Raw genomic sequence first — 22,021 nt, 5'->3', positions numbered from 1 at the left:
ACAAGATAAATATATGTCAAATACTCTGTGGATTTAATTTCAGATCGAGCTTGTTGCCCCGTATAGAAACTCCACTTCTGTGGTAGGTGCTTGTATTTACTGCCTACTACACAACAGTATTTGATTTTATCTTAATGTCTTGTATGTGCTCAAGTAATAGTAAATTTTCCAAGTGTCATAGTGGTGCTTGAGAGTTTTTCATGTCCAGCATTAAAACATTTCTTTGGCTCTTCAAATGATGCTGGTTTGTAGCTGAAGCACATCAGTGGAGCTGTGCCAGCTTCCTCCAGCTGAGACTTTGGCCCTTCAGTGCTGGCCTTTTTGCAGTTCTCTTATCACGATCCTGTTTGAACCATCCAGACATACAGCACAAACTCTGTTAATGCAGAAAACCGGTACTGGGAAATGCAGAAAGAGAAGTATAAAAACCTCCGTGATTTAATCCAAACCTTACAAAGGCGTTGTTTCTTTGGGCACTTTCTTTGAAAAGACTACCATTTCAAACAAAACAGAAGGAAATTAGTAGGAAGTGATTATGGAGACAGGAAATCTGAAAGCCATGAAACTGTAAATAAAGTGTTATTTGTACTACTGTACTTGGTGCCCTGCTTTGCATTCCCAGCACGAAATGTTAGACAAGGCTTTAGCACTAGAGTGGGGACCAAGTTATTTGGATGTTTAAAATAAAAACCAACAAAAGAAGTAAAAAGGGTCCAACCACATATTTCATATGATTAAAAGTAGAAAGTCTTTTCGAAAATTATTTGTATGGAATTCTTCTGGACAGATTTTTATCTGAAACTTGAAGCCCCACGGCCAGTCTCCATCACAATTTGTTCCTCTCAGCAAAGGATGTGATTTGTTTAGACATCAAACACGTATCTAGTGGCTCAATGTTAGTATTCTGAAGCATCAGCTCTGAGGCAGGCGCCAGTGCTAACATCATTACACAACTCCTGTGGCACTATGATAATCCAGTTCAGCACTGCCTGCATTTATTGTTTATTTTTATCAGACCTATAAAGCTCATCTTTTCCATCTGTCAGCATTATCTTACATGATCCATTAATTCAGCTAAGAGGGATGCATTACACTACGCACTTACATATCTGTTAATGAACCACCTTAACCTATAGTAGCAACAATGAGTGAATGAACACAGATTTTAATTGTTTCCATTATCATGTGTTTTCTTTGGCAGTGGTCACTGTCATATGAAAAGTTAACCAGAAAAGTCACCCCTGGATCTTTAGTTGTTTGTAAATGTGCATTCATAAAATATCCCTTTCCTCTCCCTTCCTCAACTGCCATTGCATTTTCTGCTGCAGTTAAAAATTATTTGCTCAAAGGGGTAATAAAGCAAAGCCCCTGAGCAAGAGAACATATACAACTCCAGCGTGGTCTGAGGAAATGCTCAGAAGCACGTGAACTTTACAGGAGTGAAGACCATGTGTTTTCATGTTGTGAGAAGATTCCAAATCCTGTGGACAGGAACTAGTCTCTGAAAGGCAGAGGGCTGACAGAACCAAAACCTAGAATCTGCTTGTTGCTTCCCATTTCTCTTCAAGCAGAAACAATTTCCCGAAACTGTCATAAGACTTCTGATTCTTAGTGGTTTTTCATGTCAGGAGAATCTGGGGGTGAAATTTGTACCTTGATGTAGAAGGGAGATCCAGTTGGAGATTCATTTGATCCATTTGGAGACAGCTTCAAGGAGTCTGGTGGTGAGACTTTTCAGTGTGCTTAGTCTGGCACATCCCCCTAGGACAAGGAAATGGAGAACACACCAGCATTGTGGTTATTGCTGGTAGAGTAAGCTCTGCAAGCTTTTAGCCAGGGCAGTAAGGAAAAGACAGAACTGGACAGAGCAGACTAAAAGTCAACCCATGTTAGGAGAGCTTAAATGCAGCTGGGTGGCTCACCCAACCAGTATTACTGCTGGTACAAATTCAGTGGCTGCAGTTAAATGGCTATTATGTCTCCTGAGAGCATTTTGCACTCATAATCAGTCTTTTTTAAAATGTGGACACAAAGCAAGACCAATATGAGGTGGCTGAGCCCTACTTGGAAGTCATTACCATTCTGATGCTTTAGAATCAGCAAACACCTCCTTTGCAAAGGGAGAGGGGAAAGAAGGAAAGGAGTGGAATGAAAATATTACACTTACTTTTCTCTGATACAGTAAGAGTGTGTTGTGTAACACAGAGGCAAAAGTATTTGTAGTAGTCTACTGATTTAGAGGATGTTCTTAAATTGTCTTCAGTGTTTACTTGTGTATGGCAATGCCTAAACTATCACTGCAATTTTTTGTGGCCTCCTTCAGCTTTCCTGCCCTAAAGCATTTTTCCCCCCCACCAATCTGGTGTCCTTGTCAACTTCTTTGGAGAAAGCATTAATATTTGGGGGGATTGTTTTGCTGGCTGTGCTAATCGGGTTTGCTTCCATCAGGGCTTTTTATCCAGCCTTCTCCCCTTCCCCCTGCCTCCCTCCCTTCCAAGCAAGGCAGCAATCTGTTCTTTTTAAACCCTTCATCATCTTTGCTCTCTCCATCTCAGTTTCCCCAGATTTTAGAGATTGTTGACTATTATGTAACAGATGGCCTGACAGACCTCCGACTCTTTGCGGTGATGGCTAGCTTGGCGCAGAAAATAGCAGCACTGGAGTAAGCATTCAGCAGCATAGACGCTCATGAATTTTAACTCCTCAGTGACAAAGGAATTCAAGGGGGTAAGAGCCAATCTATCAGTAGCCAAAGTAATTAGAAGACTTAGATGGCTCTCTAGTGCAGAGTATCCGTTCTCTGCTATGGGCTGTTCATAGTAGATTAGGATAGTCTATGTCCCATTGATCTCTAAACCATAACTATGCTTCAAAACAATGGGACAGCTTAATCCAGAAATTGAGACATTCAAGCAAGCATCAGTGAGGGCTGTTCTTTTGGCTTGTAATGAAATGTACTTTGCAGCATCAAGCTGGGACAATGTATATTGAGCAGAGTTATACTTTGATTTTTATTTCTATTGCATTCCTGGTGAGCAGGGGAAATCAGTTACACTAAATGAACAATATTCTGTCTCTACACATTTAATACTTGGGGAGTTAGTTTTCTTGCCCTCTTTATATCTTCTGTTTTCTTTGTTCTTTGTCATTCTTGCTTGTATATGTATATTGAAAGAGTTCTTGTAAGTGACCAGAGTTTTGGCACCCACATATAGCTTTTTGTCATTTCTAGGAAATTTCAGAATATATCATTCCCTTTCCCAGAAGTCTAGCTGCTTGCCTTTCAGAAACATTTCTGTGTCTGACCAGTCAATGGATGCTTTTTCTTAAAGTAGGGGAAATGGGGAGAAAAGACAGTCAGTTCAGAAGTGCAAAGAACATCTTTAAAGCAAATCAATCAGGTATTCAAACCAAAGCTGGTTTGTAGTATTTTTAAGACTAGACCAAATAAAAATAACTGGATTATATTACTTCAGAGGCACAAGAACAAAAGTACTTTACAGAAGTAGGGATGAGGTCAAATGAGCCTCCATGGAATTGAAAATAAAGTTAGTCTGCTGTGACTATGCTGTATCTCTGTGTCACTGTGCATAATCTGGCAGTGTATGGCTGAGGTAAGTGCTGTGTGTCTCCCACAATAAGGTTACCACCTCCACTGGGGCATGCCCAGAGGTACTGTGTCCTCATACCCATGCTCACAGCAGGGACTCCAGGACCTCTTTTACCCAGAAATGTTTGAATTATCTTGAATAACCTTAATTTGCAGTAGGAACCTTACCATTTTCAGCAGAGGGCAAAATCCAGGAGTGGTAAGCCAACAAATATCTCCCCTTTCCTCTCTTAGATGTGCTCTGAAACCTCTATAGATAAGGAATAGGCTTTTCTTACATGCTCCTGGAGTTTAGACAAGAGTACTTGTCCCATTAGAAGTCACTAGTGGAAAAGTTTCATTCCAGCCTACAAAGACTGCAAAGAGTAGTTATGTTATATACCATGCAGCAAAATGTGTGCTCAGCCACAGTTTGCATTGGATCCTAATCCAGAGATAGTCCACAGCCCCAAACACTGGTAAATGGTATAGACTGTCCTGTAGGAACAAAATGCTCTTTGAAGGGCTTGATTACCCCTTTGTCCACTGCCCCTACCTGTATGCAGATGCACACACACAGGCACATCCCACTTCCCTCAGCACATCTCCAGCCTTGAGTAAGTGCTTTAATATAGGGAGGCCCAAAAGACCTGCCATTGCACCTTTGGGACACAGAAAATCACCCCTCCCTGTGCCAAATCTCTGTGCAAGTGCTGAGTTTCCCAAGGATGGTGTATCAGGGAGAGGAGGCACAGAGAGGTCAGCCAGAGGCTCCAAGCTCAGCAAAAGGTAACCATCTGCCTAAATTATTTGAGCTCTAGTAATGTCATTTAGCAGCAGTAAGTCTCTATTTTAACTAGAGTGACACTGTCCTAAATGGCCATTTCAATAAGGTTTAGGGATTCTGGACACAGAGCTTTCCTGCTTTTGCCGGCCATCATAACTAGTTAGTTGTGCATAAGGTCAAACAACAGTGTCTGGTCAGCAAAGTCTGTATTTTACAAAACAGCTTAGTATGGGATGAGAAAGTGATATCATTGTTATAAAAATGGCTTCTCCATCTCCACCTATTGTTTATCCAAGTGGCACAGCTAAGAAATAACTTCCCCAAAAGGAATATAAACATCCAGTCTTGGGCAAAAAGAAACCTTGATAAGCATTCCAGCTGGTTAGAGATACCAAGCAGTGACACGATCCCCACTGTTGCAAGCACAGGAGAACCTGGCTCTAGCAAGAGCATTGGTGCCTCATGTCCATGGCTGAGGTCCCTCCTTCAGCAGTAGGAGCAAGGATGGCTGTGATTTGAGGGGCCAGAATCCAGGAGCTCAGGAGCTCTGCACCCACCATTGGGCAGACGCTGAGCTCCCCTCTGGTGAGGTCTCTTAAATGTAAAGTTGAGAGTAGTAGTACTTTGTCCTTCAGGAAGTCTGGGAGCTGTTAGGTGTTTGAGAGGAAAAGCCATAAAATTTAACAGAGATAAACTTATGAGTAAAACCAGCAGTGTTATCACCCTTAATGGGTCCATTCTGCACCTCAGAATATTTGGCATCTTTGAATCATAACCAGAAGGAGCTGACTTCTGTCTCCAACTTTTCTATGCAAGTATTTTTCATGCAATTTTGTACTTTTTTTGTTTATGGTGTTTTTTCCCTTGTAATAATGCCTCCAAAAACCTTTCCATGTAATGTTTAGATAACAATACCTTAAACTTTAATAGTTTGGGGAACTTTTTGCTAATACTGGGCAGGTCACTGAGAAACACAGTAAGATAAAACTCTCCTGCTGAAATCATATCAGACATCCCAGGATTTCTCTGACAGTACTCACGCTATTCTGCTTTATTTTTGCTGGGCTGATGTTTACACAGCCATGTAATAGCAATAACAATAATAATTTTAAAACAACTTTTTTCATTATTTATTGTTGACTTTGTCTTGTTTAGACAAGTTTCTGAACTTTTAGTAAAGGAAACAGATAGAAATAGCAGGCATCTAAAATCAAGAAAAGACAAGTGCAGTGCAATTCATGGCTTCTTTGTGAGTCTAATGTTCCAGCCCCAAAATAAACATCTGCAAAAAAAAAGTCATTTTGATCGGGAATAACATGTGAAAACTACCTGAGGGCAAATAAATGTGGGGATCACGTTCTTATCAACTCTTTCTGTTAATAATAGCCTGGTCACTGGGGACAGTCTGTTAGTGTTGGCCCACTGGGTCACATAAACAAACCCGAGTCTCTCCCTCTCTTCCCCCGCTGTGACCTGGCCCATCTGCTTCTCTCTGGCCATATGGTACAGAACTATGCAGGACTGGAGACATTATAGTTTTATGCATCTCAATGCTCCTTGCTTTCATTGAAGTTTTGCTGACATGACATTCCTTTGAATATTCCTTGACAAAAGTGGGGTTTTTTTTGGTGTTGGTTTTCCTCTCAGAGTACAAATGAACACCGAGGTTTAAATCAACAGACGAGATTTGTAACAGATACATCAGGTGGGTAGGAAGGCTGGCTACATATTTCCTCCCAGCTTTCCTTAAATGAAATGTTATTTTTCATGATCTTAACAACCAAACCAGAGTCCAGCCTATGCAAAAGAGCACGGTTTGTTTGTTTTTGTCATAAATAAGCTCAGTCTCACAGACTGCCTGAGTGCCATGGAGGAAGCACAGCCTGACCTGAAAGCTGTAAGACTGCTTTAGAAAAACTGAAGAAATTAAACCCACTGGGATGAACTGTGTGTAGATCAGACATCCCTCTCCTTCTTCAGATGAGGCAAGGGGGTTTCTGGGATGCTGCAGTTCTCTGCCTTGCTGTTTCTGAGGTCTCAACCCCAACTACTGCTCATGGGGCCTGTCAGCCATGCTCTGGCAGTGCTGGCCCTCAGAGATCTTCATCTGGCCAGCACAATGTGGCCCCAGAGCCTCCCTGAAGGAGCCGTCCCATTTTCCAGTCAGTCCTTGAGTATGGAGAACACACAGGTATATCCCCCACTGAGGGCATGTTGCAAATGCCCAATTAGGCCTAATGAGAGCTCAGCCCAGGCATCAAAGGAGGGAGAGACAATAGCAAATGCACAATACTCCTCCTCAATGATCCCTTTACCAAGAGGAGGATGTAATTATTGTGTGGGTTTTAACATAATAAAGCCTATATGTTCATCCTGCACTCAGCACGCTGGGGCCCCTCTCTGCTGGGACCTCTGGACACTGCAGCCACCAATGCATGACAGAGGCCTGAACTAGAAAAGTAAAATGGGGATTATTGTACAAATATTACTACAACAAGCTGATTTACAAATTCTCTGAGGCAAGTGCTCAATGGCACGGTTGTCTCTCAGTTTCTGTAAAACTTTAAATAGAAAAAAACCCAAACAGTCAAATCCATATGTATGTCACTACGTCCCCTTGTGTTTCTCACAGTGTCCCCTCATGTTTTCACCTGCTTTGTGTAAAGTCCCACAGAATATGTCATCTAAAGGTACAGAGAATTATAAAATCAGTGAGTGTCTTCAGAAGAATACAAGTTTTTAGGCTCTGATTTCATTTTTCAGGATATAAAAAGATCAATCCTGTTATTTCACAGTTCTACAGAGGTGTCTAAAATTCATTCATTTAAAAAAAATGGCATTATGACAGGCTCTACAAATCTGGAGATTTACTGTCTGAGGCTATGTTTAATGCCTGGAAGTCAGAAATTAATGAACAGATTTTCTTGGGACTTCTGAAAGTTCAGATGTGGTTGAGAGTCTCAGTGCTGGAATTTGATGTAGATAGGCTGCCTTTCCTGCCAGACAAAGAGCCCGACCACCTGCTGCCTCTGTAAAATAGATGCCCAACCTCATGATGTCAGAGTGAGTTTTGCCATGTCCTGGCCCAGCATTTAATGGATCAAAATTTGCAAGTCCATCACCCTCTGCTGCTGAGTCTGTATGTGCTGGAAGGATGCTAGCAGCAGTGTGGAGGGAGAAAGAGGAAATAAAGAGGGAGGAAGGGAGGCATCCTCAGCCTCTTCTCCACTTGCCCTGTTGATCGGTGAAGCAAGACTCCTACTACCTGAAAAATAATACTATTCTTTGCATTAATGTCTTTCTAATTCCTCTTTAGCTGGGAAAATTTTACACTTAGAAATCGAGGTTAAGAACCTACAAAGCAGAATGTCATTTCACACGTTGTTTTGCACCTCAGTAGTGATTGTAGAGCAATGCTTGCTCCCCTGCTGCTAAAGGGAGAACCATATTCCGCCCACAATCCCAGGCTTGACTCCTTTCCCTTTGGAGAAGCTACTACTCTGGATCGAGATTGTGTGTTCTGGGGAAAGTTTTCACAGCCTGATTTACAAAGGGAAGAACAACCACCCCCCCCGCCCCCTCCAAAAAAAAATCCCATGACAAAAATTAAAAGCAGATAAGAATGTAACACATTTCATGGGTGATATGATAGCATTTACTATGACATTGTCATTTCCTTAAAACAGGCTGCTCCTTTCAATAGAGGTGAGGAGGGAAGAGATGAAAGAAAAAAATTGTTTACTTGGTAATTGCATTCAGTGCTGCCTCAGAAATCCTCTGGACCAGGGACTTCCTGTATTAGGGAGTATATGGAGGTGTTTTAAGATTCATAGAATGTACTGAAGTTATATTGTATGCATCATATCAGAGAATTCCATAAGAAATATGAACAATTGATAAAGTGAGTTGCTAAAAAATCTGCAACAACCTTATCATAGCCACAATCTACCTGCCTCTCTACAACATCTTTGTTAAAATGTACAAATAGAGTTGTAAAAAGTTTCAGAACAGTGTGCTACTAAGAGTTTATGTAATATTATGTTTCAACCAAGAAATTCTTAGTTTGCAGTATGACGTGTACATGTGTTCCTACATAAGCTATTGTGGAACTTAAGTGGCTATTGCAGTATACTTTTCACAGTTTAAGATGACATTCTAACAAAACCCACAATGCCAAATGAAAGAACAAATTCCAAATAGTGATCTTCATTATTCTAATCACGAATGCACATTGCTTGTCTCACCACTTCACTCCCTGATGGGAGAACTTTCACAAGTGCCCAGGGCCTGTAAGCCTTTAGGAGCCATACTGTGTATTTTTGAACTGGTTTATACTATGCTGTGTCCTATACTGTGTATAGTCTATAATAACCTTCAGTGAACAGGATTTCTTGTAGGAGGAAATCAGACTCATTTCCTGATGCAAGGAGGGACCATATATATTGTTTCACTGAATGATGCAGCCAGCCCAGGAGCTGCTGATTAGGATATAATGTGCTCCTGGGGAAGAGCTCTTCCCAAACCCATGGAAGAGGATGATGCCCTCAAGCCAGAGTTCTGACTTTTTGCTTCTAATGCTCAGTAGTTTGATTCTGTGTTCTCTTCCCAGTTATTGAGTGACCAATTGAACAAACCAGGGGTTTGAGCAAGGTAGGAGTGAAGTTGGGTTAATAGATCATGTTAAGTACTGGGAAAAGAGGCTGATGAAGGAGCACGGAAAATGGATGAGTGGTGGCGTCCTTATGGATGCATTTACAAACGTGTAACCAGAAAAGTGATTTTTTAAATGTTCTCTTTTCCATTTTCTAATGTGATTTTTTTCTGCACAAAATCTATTCTTAACACAGGTTTATTTTTATCTTTACATATAAAAATCTCTATTACTGCCTCAATACACAGTCAGGATTTTATTATGGTTTGTGAATATAGGAACGAAACCAAAAATCAACTTGACACCCATAATTTACCGTACAAAGACCGAGATGGGGTCCGAGCTTGAACTTGTGCAAAGCTGAGTAATGCTAGACTGTTATCTTGTCATTAAGAATTGCTTTGAGTCCCTATCTGCTCAGCAACTCTAATTAATGATCATTTAACTGTACTGTCAGCCCCGTTTAAATCTGAGTGTTGCCAGTTGCTTCCTTCATGCGGGCAGCCAATAGGTGCCGGGGGAGTCGCTCATGCATAGCATTGTCCCAGTGGCGCTGGGCCTATAGCATCCCAGTTTAATAGGGCATTCAGGGCTCATTAGCGAGGAAACACATCAGGAGTGACCGCTCCACTGCCACACGTTGCAACTAATAGCCTCGCCGAACAGAATCGTTTCTGTTTCTGCTCACTTGTTTTTGAATCCTTTCAATGTCAACAAGTGGTCATGTCGGCAGGAGCCCGCCATTCTCCCCAACAGTTTTATCCGTTGCTCTCCTGAGCCAGACTTGTGTCCTCCTCCATTGTTCCAGCCACAATGGAGCCTGAGCAATCACAAAGGCTTCACAGCCATTCATCATCAGCTCACGAATTCTGGGGTTGAGATTACCCGCCAAACTTTTGGGCCATCGTTTTGGCATAATGTGTGAATGCCCATGAAATACAAATAGTTTCTGAAGTTTACACTTTTGTTGCAAATGCATAGGATGACGGTGGGGGGGCTGTGGTGAGGGGTCTGGATGGAGGGAAAGAAGAGGAAATAAAATCCAGTGTTGCTCTGGCTAAAAATAGACAAGATCCTGCAGAGGCGAGATAAGAGACAATGAGTTTTCTGCTGGAATGAGAGGTGTAGAAAGGAGCAACCAGGGAAATGGACATGTGTCCAAAAAACAGTATAATCACACTTTTGGCTCACAGATTTGGAATCCATCCTTTGGCTTTGGCAAGGAGGCATGGGCAGCTCTTGTGTTGCTGGGATCCAGGAAGTATAGGGAAAGGGTGCCCCTGGGTGAGTTCCCCTCTTTCCATTCATGAGAATAAACAGAATTTTTCCTGGTTACTGGAAACATGACTGGCAAAACATTCCCTGGAAGCACACACCTGCTGCATGTTATTTGTATTAGGTTAGCATCTAGACCTTGTTGTGCTTTATGGAGTATGAATGGATGTTTCATACCTGGAAGCATGAGATTTGAAGATGTAGTGGCTTTACCAGGGTCATACTGTTAAAGTCAGAGATGAGAATCAAAACTAAAGCATGCAAGTGTGTGTGTGTGTGTTTGTCAGTTTATTTTACATATTTCTTCTATGGTGTTGTGTTCCTCCTTACATCTCTGGTGGCTGGGCTGAATCCCACCTGCTTGACTACTGGCAGATCAGACATTCATTTATGGTGTGCTGACTACTGCCCAGACACACTGCATACACCCCAAGCATCCTCCAAATGATCCACTTGGGATGATGCAGAAAGGGTGCACTGTGGCCACAGTGTTTAACTGTGCCATCAGACGTTGGCTGGGCACATGGCACAGAACTTGCTGCTCCCTTCCACCTCTTCCTTACCATGTGCTCTCACATTGTGTTGATTTTTCCTGAGTCAGGATTAATGGCCAAATTCCAGTCAAAATAATTAGGTTTGGAAATTTTTGGAAACATTTGAAAATTCCTGTGAGTATCATACAGTCTCTTCCCAGTCATTTTAACATGCCAGGAAGTTATAAGGAAGTTTAAAAGTGTTCATAATAAAAGTAAAGGGTTTTGTTTTTTTTGGTCTGCATTGAAAAATTAAGTTTTTCATAAACCACAATGATAGCCAAAGATTTTCTTCAGGGGAAGCACTGAGAAATGGTCTCCTATTCAATTTTACACTGTATAACAACAAGAGTGTTATTTCTCTATATCTTTTTACCTGTTGCAATAATCAGAATAGGGGAAAAAAAATTATAGCCTTTACCATTTTTTTCCTAACAGGTGAGTAGCCACTTTATAGCCCTGATTATTATAAAAGTACCAAGAAGCATTGCATGTGTATCAAACACATTTCCTGACAAAAGTTTTGGGTGTAGAGCTAAAGTGGTCTCCAACATCAAAGGTAATGGAAAACTCTATGAACATTTTTACACCATTTTTGATTTTATGTGATCATTGCCATTCAAAAACAGTCACAAACCACTGATTGTGTAAGTATTGTGTTTCCTGTTGTCACATGAAGAGGTTCTGCAAGCACTGGCTTTGGAAAGTGGGCTGTTTGTGAGATTCATAGTTAGCTATTGGAGAGTTACACCCAACTGATGCTGCAGCAGGGCAGGTGACTCTTCTTGCCTTGCTGCATTTTGTATGTTACTGATGGGCACAGGGATCACTGATCGTCATGTCTTGCAGACAAGATAAGCAGGAGAACATCACAACAAGGAATCTCAGCAGGTCCAGGTGTAGCCTAAGTGCATTCCAGATATCAGAACTTTAATGGGTATACCCATGTCAGCACAGGATCTTTGGAGATCCTTAGAAATACTGGAACAGGGACCCCACCTGTCCACGGGGTTAGGCAGCAGCTTTGCAGAATTTATGTGTAGATGTGTGTAGTGGGGCAATGGAGTAAAACCCTGACTGTGGTAAGTCAGAGGGGGTTTTGGCCTCAGTGTGTTTTCAGGTACTTATCCCAGTCACTCCTACCAGACTCATAATGGTATGCATCTATTCAAGCTTTTCAAGGACAGAATTTTTCTTTTTTCTTTTTTCTTTTCTTGCTTTCTTTTTTTTTCTTTTTCCTCTCTAAAGCAGCTTAGGAAAGAGGTAACTGCTCCTTTTCACAGTCAAAGCAGGATATTCTGAACAGAATGTTAACTAGACTTGGGGCCAGACTGAAGAAGGGTTTGAGTGCTTTTCAGATCTGGGTTTTTTGCTTTAGGATCATAAGTATTAATATAGAGGGGAAAGTGTACCTGGAAAATTTATAGATATCATACTTTGAAGTTTCTATAGTTATCCTAAGAGTTGAAGTTTTCTCTAAGAGAAGGGAAATCACACTGTTTAAAAAAATTACTTTTTCTTTTTTTTTTTTTTTTTTTTCTGTTGTTGAATTTTGCAGCAATTTTATGAGATTATTGATTACTTTAATGGACTTGAAGGCTTTGGACTTGGAAATGTTCCAGGCTGGGTAGGTAAAGCATTCTGGTGCTTTTCACAAAGCTCCTCCCTGAGATGCATGTAGCCCTCTACAGCTAGATACCAGACCTCTTAAGTCCTAGATCTGCAAGCACTTAACTGTAGACATCTGCCTAAACATAAACTGCTCCTTTGCCTAAAATTCTGCACATTTTGATGAGGTTTTGTTATTTCAGTGAAATTTATGTGAATGCCTAAATCTGTGGATTTGGAGCATGCATGTGCACAAAGCAGTAAACTGAAATATATGCTTGCCTCAAAAAATGGAGGTTTCTCACTAAAAAAATGCCTTTTATTCCTCACTTTTAAAGTCATGTCTGAACACCTAATGTTTCACTGCACAGAGAGATGATGATTGGAAGTTGTTTCTTTTAAAATATAATTCATAGTGAAAGTAGCTGGGAGGGAAGTATTCTGCACTACACTGAGCAACTGACTAAGAGCAAGCTTTGTCCCTGATACCAACCATATCAGTGAATGATATTGATTTCTTGTACCAGATACCACACTGGTATTTCAAAATGCCACATCTGAACTGTGGCTTCTTATCATCAGCAGATACATTTTTCAGTGGTGAGTAGGCAAACTGAGCACCTGATATGTGACATAGATAGGTAAGACTCTAAGTCCTGTGTTGCTCAGTCTTTGCATTCTGCATTTGCCTGCTACTGTTATTTTTAGGCCAAAAATTTATACCTAGCTTTTGTCAAATCCTTGATTTGACAGAGCTAACATTAGCTCTGTAATGATGCAGAAGTTTGTCATATGTTCTTTTATTTCTTTGCTTCACATCTGAAACTTCTGGGTTGAAATAGTATTATTTATGCAGTGGTGTAACTTTCGTCATAACAATGGTACAAGATAGCTGAAGAGTAGTTGTGAGAGGGAAAGCTTAGGCTTCAGTAACGGTCCCAGGGAACTGATGAAAGGGTTAATATAATGGTCAAGCATTAGGCAACCCACTTTTCACTGCTGCCTGCTCCTCTGAACATGGGGGATTGCTATTGGTGCAGAGTTCTATGGCTTCGAAAGTGAAAATCCTTTCACACTTTCTAAGGATGTGGTTTTTGTGACCTGAGAGTAGTTCTGATTACCTGGTGAAAGACTAAGTGAGAAAAATCAAACCCTACATTTTAGTGAAAATTTTCCGGTGTAGTTGTTAGTTTCTCTTTTATTTATTTTCTTTTTCTTAGGGTGAGTAACTTAAAGAATAGCCTTTCCTTGTGGATTGCTCTACCATTCATCGGACAGCATATGGTTTTTGTCTTGGGAATCATCCAACATGTCACAAAGGCAGTGATACTGGACAGTTACTAGGCAGCTTTTGTATACTTTGGGGATAGGGGAAGATGGTATTTTAATAGATTTCCTTGGGGATCTCTTAGAAGGGTAATTTAATTGTTGAAATCAAATTTTGGGCTCCTGTCACAAATCATTACCTTATCTTTCATCCATCTATTCCCTTGTTGTTCAAACTAATAAAACATGCACACTGCTCTCCATTCATGTGACTCCCTTCATAGGTTTTTAACTGGTAACCCTGGCTAATAGAGAGTAGGTGGTCTGTTTCTGGGTGAGGATTTTTTAGAAGGAATGGATAGTTTCTTTAGCTACCACATCAACAAGGGTGGCAACACTCATTCACTTGAGGTTAAAAGCTACAGAACCACATGAGTGTTGGTGAAATTCAAGCAGGAAAATGCCTCAAAGAGGAGGATGCAACCTAGGGCATCGCCTCAAGTATTTGCATTCTGGACTCTGGCAGGCAAGTTCTGGGCAACTGAGTCACTGCTGAAGTGATCTTGAGACCCTTCTTGGTGAAGCCATTTGTCACCATTGCTATGGTAGCATTTAATCAGTTCCAGCTTTCACTCAGAAATACTCTCAGAAGACAGATTGCTGAATTTTCTTGCAGCTGTTTGATTGAAGCATTTAAGATGAGATTTTTTAGGTGGTGGGAAGCAGCCTGTGGTCCCACTGCTCCATCTGCTCCTCACCTGATCCAAGCAATGTGCCACCTGCAGAAACATATTCAGGGAGCACCTGCATCTACCCTGTCCCAGTCTCTCCACCTTCTGTAGTTTCTCTTATTCCTTCAAGGACTTGCAGCTCCTTGCTATCACTTTGAGTGTTGCAGCTCTGCCAAGCATGCAAAAGTGAGGATCTTTATTCCAGCAACTCAGACAGCAAGGAGACAGGGATGGAGGATGAGAAGCTCTGAGCTGGTAGAGGCCAGTTAAGCCAAGAAAAAGTGGGGCAACATACACTATGAGGTTAGTGGTGTCTCAGGGCATCCCTAACCCTTTGCTAAAGCTCAGCTGACCTTCAAACTTCTTAGACTGGATGATTCACCCTCTGGAATTTAGGAGTGGAGAATGGAAGTTATGCTTATTTCTCATTGTTCAAACACATTGCTCAAACGTCTCTGATTGTGTGAATGATTGGGTTAAGTGATTGTGATTATTTATAGACAATATTTCTGAGCTTAGTCCAGCTCTATTTGCCTGGAGATAACTGGGGTTTGAACGAAAGGAATCACTGCATCATTCCAAAGTCCTCTTTAAGGCCCAGTGTTCCCTTTGCAGGCAGTGAACAAGCAGCATCCATCCCTACTGTTAAGTATTTACCATCTAAAAAAGCAGAAAACAGAATATTGAGGAGTATCAGGTCCAAAAACAAAAAAGTGTGTGTGTTCAGACCAAGGAGGTAATAAGCAGCAGCTGCATGCTGTTTACTCACTCATTTATTTGCTACAATTCTATGGTTACTTTTTGTTTTTCCTTACAACGTCTTTAAAATTCTGTTCCCTTTCTTCTTAAAAATATTCTTTTGGCTTTGTGAGCTCAGAAAAATTGTATTTAGAAACACAATGAATAACTTAAATAACATTTAGCTACAACCCCTATCATCCTAGAATGGGAATCATTGCAAGTTTATATTTGGGCTTCTAAAATACAGGGATTTCTTCCTAGTTACTTCAGTGAAAACAGGAACAAATCTAGTGCTTTATGTACTCAGGAGCTGATGCCTGCTAAGTGCAGTTCTTATATGTTTCTTTACTCCCAGTGCTAAGAAAACCCTAGCTTTTTTTTCTTTTTTTTCATGTTTCATCAAAAATGTTTTTCTGGAACAAACCAAAACAAACAAAACCCAACCGGTCTTTTGTTGGTCGCTCCACTTCCCAAAAGGGTCCGGGGCACTCAGTGACACAGCATCTGTCTTAGATGCTATTGAAGGCATTCAGCCTCTAAATGCTCTTCCACTGACGTTCTTTTATGCTGTGGCATTTGAAAAACTCATACAACAGGGCTGGAGGAAAGGAAAAAGGCATCTTTTGAATAGGGTGGAAAATATTTAATCTTTTCTCCACCTGATTTATCTCTTAAATTCTCAGTAACTTGTCTGTGCTGTTTTTCTACTTTAGGGAAAGCCAAGTATCCATATATCTTTATTAAAATTAATGTTGTTTTTGCTATTAACAACAAGTTATTGGAATCATCCTTGCAGGATTTTAAATTGAAAGCTGGCTGAGGTCTTCAAGCCCCAGTGTCCTTTTACTAAATGTGTTTAGGATTAGACCCTAGATTTGTGCTGCTTATTTCAAATTCAATGTTCATTACTTTTAAAGGAGAAAATGAATTAATACAATTTCTTCCTTAGCAAAGTCTGTGGACTTTTGGTCTTTTTAGGACTGTCCCTTTAAACCATCCAAGGTGTTTATTTTGGGTATGAAGAAAGACTTTACTCTTCTGAGTAACGTAATCCTAGCTGTGTGTAGAAACGGTTGGTGTGTGTGTGTGTATGTGTGTGTGTGTGGAAAGAGGAAGGCCAATTGTTCTTTTTGTTCTTAAAAACCAGTGTTACTGTTTATAAAGAGATCTTACTGTAGCCCTCTGTATTCTTCCTCATTACAGAGAAATCCAATGAAAGTGTATCTATTTCCTCAGACTGCTGTCCTAGATACCTTAACACCACATGGGTAGTAGATGTGCTAAATTAGAGGGGATTTTTTTTTTTTAATCACCTTTGTGAAAGTGTTTGTTCTTGTATCTTTTCTTTTACTTCATAAAAACGAAAAAAAAAACAACCAAAAAACAACATGCACATAAAGAAAGAAAGAAAGAGAAAGAAAAACTTCACAGAACAGTAAACCTGAGACACGGATTCGAATGCCAGACAGTTGAATGAACAGGATAATCGGGGTATTTTTTTTGACAGGTGCGACAGCCTGCCTATGACTGGCATTATAATCATTACCATTTTAATAAGGCTCTAATAGGGGGGCCGATAATTCAATGGGGTGTGAGGATCCTAATTCAACTCCCAATCCCACATGAATGTGCTAGAATTTGTGGGCTTTGTTTTCCTCTTTTGTACCCCTGAATGCAAATAATTACTGGCTATAGATTCAAAAATTCTTAGAACTGGAAGCTAAATTAGCTCTCCTAATACTGCACAAGAATGTCAATACTCAGGGGGGGAAAAAAGGAAGTAAGTGGTTTTTGGTTGTTTTTTTGTATTACACTTGTGGTACTGCAAAGGTTCTTTAGCTTAAGTGGTTTGGTTGGCAGTGTGAATAATACCAGCACTGTTTGTAAAGGACGTGCAGCTCTCTTTTACCCTGCTCTCCCCAAAAGGAAAAGTAAATATATTTGTCTGAAAATAATTTCTGGAAAATCATATGCTGCTTTCTACCTGCCATTTTTGTTGATGTTGCCTCACTCTGCTCCAGATGTGTCTGTCCACTCCTTATTGTTTCAGCAGTGGCAAGTGGCACGCTCAGGATCTGTGGCTGTGCTTTCATACACAGGAGCCCTGTGGGCACTAAAGCAATCAGTTTATCCTCTCCAGGTGATCCTACAACACAATTTCAAATCCTGAGGCAGCACCCCATATTGTGGTTTGAGGCTGAGTGCTGAAGGTACCCTGTGGGTGCAGGAGCTGCTCAACACCTGAGAGGAGTGTTTCCAAATGTAAGAGAATACACCAATCTCTGCTTAGGACACCACTTACATTTGTGTTTAATGGAATTTGAGTAGCTACTTTAAAACCCAGGAGGCTAAGGGGTCAGCAGCCCTCCTTCCTTGCTCCTACCGACTCCTACCGTGTGTCTGACTCTTGGAACACAGGACCAGGTAAGAGGCAATGGACTCCTCTCTCTGCTAACAACCAGAACAAAAAACATATTTTTTTGTTTTGTCTCTGCTGACCTATGCAATGAATTTCTCTATTCATTTGGGATCAATAATGCATATTATTATTTCTAGTCAATGACCAACAATGCTACACAGGACAAGGCTTTGAAAAATTGAGAGGGATATTTCCATATAACCCCTTGCAGCTGGAATCAGCTTCTCCCGCCCACTATTTCTGATCCTAAATTAGCTGTGGAGTCTTGCCATGCTTTCAGTCCTCTTTCTCTTTCTGCACATGCATTGCCTGATGTATAAGGATTATGACCGGCACTTAGTGTACAAGGGAGTAAACGATAAACAAAGGCACTTTATATCATGTAAGAGTGGGAAATAACTGAGGTGGACAAACTGATCTGTGAAAACCAGCCTGAACCTTTGCCCCAAACTGAAATGCAGAGTTTTGGAGCTTGGCCAAAATCTGGTTAATCTTTCTCCCTCTCTGTCTTTTAATGGTATTTATGGTTTCGCAGCACTTCCTGGTTTCATCTGGGTCCAAAAGCAGGAGACTGAAATATCATCGAAGAGGCTATTCACAGTGTTTCCAGCTGGCTAAGACCATGGAATGAAAGATCTCTCACAATCTGGTCTGTTCTAGAAGGGTTTCTGCCCAATTTCTATCCTGATGAGGTTCTGATGAACAGCCAAACTGTTAGATAATGATCCTAATTAAATTGAAACTTTGAAAATATGCCCATCCATAAAATAACTGACATCCTTTACCTGATGAACCTGTGTACAGAGAATTAATTAATGAGGTTTATTTTTTGCCTCTTTGTGCAGAAGTTGTTATTTTTTCTCGACCTTGGAAGGCTCCTCATGGACTTGATATGTACACAGGCTATTTGTGCCATCTTTGGTATAATGTTTTTTATGCATTTCAAGTTTTCATGGACACAAACCCAGATAGTTTCTGTTTTGATTCAGACATTGAAACAACTTCTCAATCCCATGGTTTCTTTGAGCAGAAAATTACAGGATTTGGAAACGATCACTGCGTTTCCGCAGTGCTAGAAAGAATATATGGAGGTCTGTTCCCCACTGCACATGGTTTGATTTAGGCTGGATGTTGTTACAGAGAAATCTGAGATGCTGGGACAGGCTGTGAGGAGCAAAACCTATAGATGGAGAGGGTAATCTTTCCCTCTGTTTTAGCTTACCTTTTGCTGCCATTGTGGCTAATTATTGTTCCTGTGTGACAGTTTTCCTAGTTTGGCTAAAAAGATTGGTGAGAAGTTTGTGAAGAACCAACTGAAGATGTCCCTCTTCTCCTTAGACCTTATTCAGTTCTCTGGGGGGCAGGGTAAAATCCAGTAGTTTGGAGAGTACCCAAAGCTCTTCCTGCTGACTTGGACCACATAATGTGGTTGGCTTTCTTCTAGGCACTGATCAATAACTTTATTCTTCTCTCTTAGACAGCACAGGAGGCTGTGCTAGACTGGCTCCTGTCTGCAAGCACTGTATTTGGGGACTTCCTCTGGCTGAGCAAAGGTTCCAGAAAAAAAATCACAAATATTTTAAAGATTCATGGTGGATGTGCACTTACCTGCTGTTCCTCTTATCTGTCATATTTGCTGCTGTTATTCTCACTGTATCATCACCATGTCCAGGTGTGGCCCCAGAGCTGAGCAAGGCTCTGGAACAGCTGTCCTGCCCCGAACAGCTCAGCAGTCTGAGTAAAATACAACATGCCTGAGAAACACAAGGGAACAAGATTTGTCTCTCCTGTAGTGGAGAAAAACTGTTTCTAAACTTTGATGATTTGTTTAGGCTATCAAAAAGAAAGTGGAGGGTAATTTATCTTGTTTTATAGCTCTCCATGTGCTCCCTGTTGCCTGTTTGAGTGTTTCAGCCATTGCACCTACATAAGACATTCAGGAAAATGCTCCTGTGGGTTTAACAAGAGTGGCTATCAGTCTGAAATCCATGAGGAGACACCCAAGCCACCAGGACACTTCCCACTTGATTCCAGCCCCAATGAGTCCAAACCTGATAAGAAACACAGAAAAAAGAAAAGCTTTGCCTTCCCCATTGAGGAGCAAAACAGGAGGGAAAAAGGGATGTGAATATGCTGAATTCCCTTTCCCTAATAGGACCTAGAGAACTAGACAAGATTTAATCATGTTGTTGAGCCTTTAATTAGGCAGAAAACTTTCTTGCAGGTGGAAGATTAGTTAAAGTTGTCCCGAAAAAAGCAAAAGAAAGCAAACACCACCCAATTCATAATTTTGAGCAACCAAAGGAATTATTTCTGCCTGTGTCACTGGTCTGCTGCCTGGTTCCAGCATGTCACTTCCCTCTGCTGTAGCTTGCCCTTGTCAAAGCAAAATCTAATACTGAACTGTCTCTCAGCAGATCCGTTCAAGGTTGATGAAGTGTTTTGGAGAAGGGGCTGCTGCTAAAAACGCTGCTGTAAAAGTTTTGACCATTAGCATTCACTTTGATGTATCAAAAGTAACCATTTTTCCCTAAAGTGCTGGAAGTTTCATTGTGTGAAGAATTTAGATTAACATTAAATACAGAAGGTTTTAGAAATCATTCACCTTGAAGACTGGCAAAACTGGCATATTCACAGCAGAAGTGAAAGACATGTTTTATCTGTGTTGTCCTTTGTAATTATGCTGCTGAATAACAGGAGTATTATCACACCAGGGTTAGTGCCAGAGGATTACCCAAAGTTTTTCAAATGGGATGGTAAAGTGGTGCAAACAGGTGCATAGACAAAGAGCAAAAAGAGGGGAGGAAAGTGAGAGAAAGAAAGCTGAAGCCTCCTAGTTTTAGCCACATAGCAAAATTAATGGTTTCTCTAAGTGAATAGCATAGCTAGATTACTATTGAGCCTGTAAAATTAGAGGAATGGGTCAGATTCTTCATTTCACTCCTGTTTTAACTTAAGCAAAGGAGGTCACTTTAATTGTGCTTTACCTAAAAAAAAAAGAAAAGAAAAAAAAAAAAAAAAAAAAAACCTTTTCATTGCAATAATTTTGCAGTGGATAAAGTGACTCATAAGAAGAATATGGACTCTGAAATTTGCTTGCCAAGAACTCCCTACACAAACTGGGATTTCTTTTTGAATGTTCCACATGTGTGTACCCAGAAAGAGAGAGGAAGGCATTTCTAAATGAAGTTAAAATATCTTTACAAACAAAACAGTCGACATAAGTACATGCTCATTATATTTTGGTCTTGTTTTTTTTTGTATGTATTTGTGTGATGATTTACTTGTGTACATTAGAGCAAGATGGATATTTCTTAACCTCTTCAGAAAATAATGATGTACTTTTTCACAGTTCCTTTGCAAGATTAAACTCATAAAAAGTTTTTGGTGCCACTTTTGAATATGAAATGTATCGAGAGATGTGTTTCAGTATTTACTGTTAATTACCACAAACAAAGCTGTTAAGGTTTTGGATATGGACATCTAGAATAATTTGGGGAGAGACAGAACAGGATATTTGAGTATTCCACCCTCTTTCTCAAATGGTAGCTTTGGGAACATTTGGTGGTGGAAGGAAGCAATACTTCAGGAATTTGGGTCACTGGGGAAAGTGGCCCATCTCAGATTTCTGTGTTACCTCTTTCTGCTGGCTGTCACTGAGAAAAGGGGAATAGTTTAGCTTACTGATTGTCCTGCTTTTGAGGTAAACCTCCAGGTAACTATAGGCTGGTTACTACCACTTTGGTCCCCACAAAGATCTGTAAGAGTAATAGGAGGTAGGATGGGTCTGGGATGACTTATTGATGTTTCCCCTCACTAATAGCTACAGTGGGATTTCTATGATTCTAAGCAAGACCTTGAAGGCATCAGTGGCTTTGTTTTGTAATTAGAACATGGCAGTCTCTGAAAGGGAGGTCTCCTTAGAATATTTGCTATAAAGAATTATCAGTATAAATATCTGTAATTTCTGGTCCCTGAATCACGTGGTGAGGGCAAACCATGGGTTTCACGGCTATGCAAATAAACAGCAGCCTTGCCATGCCCTGTCCCCTCTGTTTTCCTGTCGTCTCTGTTCTTGTGCATCACTAAAGGGCATTGAAATTGCACAAGTCAGCCCTCTCGGCGGGCTTGGTGCCCCGCTGGCTCACAAGAAAAGGGCCAGCGGGGAGTTTAGGGGCAGCAGAGTACACATGTATGTGCTCACTCCACATGCACGCCCTGCCTGTCAGCCCAGCAAGACCCGTCACCCTTCTGATTGTTGTTTTGATCCCACTCCTTCAGCTGACATGCTCTGAGTCCTCCAGCCACGGCGGTGAAGGGCTGACACTTTCCTGTCCCAGAGAGAGCCCTGAGATAACACACGCAGTAGAATTTGTGGTCAATCAGATTCGGTTTCTATCTGCATCTAAAGCGGTGGTGTT

The sequence above is a fragment of the Poecile atricapillus genome, chromosome W (genome assembly GCF_030490865.1).
Source record: "Poecile atricapillus isolate bPoeAtr1 chromosome W, bPoeAtr1.hap1, whole genome shotgun sequence".
Lineage (NCBI taxonomy): Eukaryota > Metazoa > Chordata > Aves > Passeriformes > Paridae > Poecile > Poecile atricapillus.
This window is presented reverse-complemented; position numbering follows the sequence as displayed.